Source organism: Prinia subflava, chromosome 4 (genome assembly GCF_021018805.1).
Source record: "Prinia subflava isolate CZ2003 ecotype Zambia chromosome 4, Cam_Psub_1.2, whole genome shotgun sequence".
Lineage (NCBI taxonomy): Eukaryota > Metazoa > Chordata > Aves > Passeriformes > Cisticolidae > Prinia > Prinia subflava.
This window is the reverse complement of record NC_086250.1, coordinates 29,890,067-29,892,135: the sequence shown is the minus strand read 5'-3', so window position 1 is coordinate 29,892,135 and position 2,069 is coordinate 29,890,067. Positions and strand designations below refer to the sequence as shown.

Genomic DNA, 2,069 nt, shown 5'->3' with positions numbered 1-2,069 from the left:
TTCAGCTACATACTTCATACTAACATCAGCATTCCCCACAGTGCAACAGGTTCTGTGTCTCCACTGGCTATTTGTCAATGAAGATATTTCTGGCAGGAGAAGAAATGTTTGGTTACCAGTGGAGTAAGTTTGCTGCTAATTGATAACCCAAAGTCCAGTGCTATATTACTCTAATGCAGTCTGGAAGATCAAGAAAACTGTGCTTGCTCGTAATTCAAAAAGGAATGATTCAGATGTGGAAAAAGAAAAATAATAAATAAGGGGAGAGGGAATCAATATTGGGAAATCTCATCTATAGCTGTCATCTGAAACTTCCAAAGATTGAGCACTCTGTAACTTGAGAAATTAATCTGGATGATCAGCAGAGGTTGGCAAGATGAAAAGAGAACACCAGATAACAGAAAGAAACCCCCTAACACTTTCATCAGGTCCAGTTTTCACTGTCAAACACATAAGAATTAAAAGAGCAAGCATACAGATCTGCAGCCTTTTAATCCATAAGGCATTTGAAGCATGCTTCTAGTGCTGGGGTAAGTTATTTCACTCTATAAGCAAAATAATAGTCAAGGGAACCTGAAAGGATAAAACAGTTTTCAGATGGATCTTTATGAAAAGTCCATATGAAGATGCTGGTGATTCCATCATCATCAAGAAAATGCACACAGCAGTTCAATTTTGATTGCATCAGAGTTGTTTGGGTTTTATGTACAAATTTTTTGTCTTTTGATTAGTATTCCTCTCTCTGCATATCAGCTATAAATCACAGGATAATCATGACAAAGTTGCTTTTGCTTAAATGCTTATTATAATTCCATTTTGTCTCTTCTATACCCTAATCAAATAAATCCCACAGAAAGTTAGCCAAGGGACACAGCTAAAGGAAATGACAGTTAATCAAGAACTTATTGCCCTGTGTCGTGGTTTGAAGGGAAGTGAGTTTTTTTGGAAGTAGTGGTCAAACCAATCAGTCTTCTGGGTCTGAGTATTGGCACCTTTGTTGGCCACTAAGAGGTGGACACGCCTCTGAGGACACGAGGGGTTAAAAGCCGGATTTCCCAGCAGGACTCCCTCTTTCCCTGCTCTGCTTTCGGAGAGGGAGCGTCTTCTCCTCTCCCCTGCCCAGGCCTGGCTAGGCCGGGTGGGGGAGGGGAGCAAGGTGGGCCTGGCTGAGCAAGGTGGGCCTCGGGGTGGGGAACAGAGGGAGCTGGAGTGGAGCTGGTCCAGCTTCCATCTAGAATGGAGGGGTGGAGGGAGAACTTTGGAGGTGCCTTCCGTCCCCCTCCCTGTCCCATCCCGTTCCCCCCCCCCCCCCCCGGTCCCGTCTCTCTCCTCCCCCCACAGAGAGAAGGTGCCGAGTTGGAGCTGCTTGTGAGAGCTGCAGTGCCTGCGATCGCCTGTGCCTGACCTTGGTGGTGGGAGATAAAGCTTTTAACTCTTTCTAAGGCAGAAGAGAGTTATCCCTGGACGCTGTATTCTCATAGTTGGTGGTTTTAGAAGAGAGAGGACAGCCTGGGACCGAGAGGGTAATGTGAGATGAAAAGAAGCCCCTTCGATGGCCGGAATGAAGAGGAGTGGCTTATGAAGCTGGACTTTTCTTGCATAATGATAGCCATAGACGGACCCTGGACCCTCCTGACTATAAATAAGACTGTGTTTGGGTGGATGTATTTGGCTCAAACCCAGAGACGTTCTGGCCTGCTTCGTGGAGCCCCCGGCCCCAGGGGTAAATGGGGGGGACCTGAGTCCCAAAATGAGAAGATGGCTGGTTTTTGGTACTTGGCCAAAACATCCTTAAAAAGAGCCCTGTTGCAGTGCAGGTCCATGGACGGCAGTGAGAGTGCCGGACATGGAAAGGAGGGTGTCACCCTGGCAGACCCTTCCAGGCAGTGCCATGGGTGACGTGGGAACACGGGATGGTGGACCTGTGTTTCCTGTGGGGGGGGGCGGTCTGTGGTGCGAGAGAGACTCCTCTCGTCCTGGATGGAATGTGGATTGTCTGAATTTTAAAGGATGATGGTTTGGATTAGGAACCCAGGGTTGTTGAGGGATTAAGCAAGTAGATGAAGGTA

At 47.3% G+C, this 2,069-nt stretch overlaps 1 long non-coding RNA gene across 1 annotated transcript; it reads left to right on the top strand.

The window, feature by feature from the left end:
• Positions 1–1,070: 1,070 nt before the first annotated feature.
• LOC134549349 (uncharacterized) lies at positions 1,071–1,583 on the top strand. The gene is made up of 2 exons (XR_010080070.1): positions 1,071–1,175; positions 1,342–1,583. It is a non-coding gene; the product is annotated as an uncharacterized LOC134549349 (long non-coding RNA).
• The last annotated feature ends 486 nt before the right edge of the window (positions 1,584–2,069 follow it).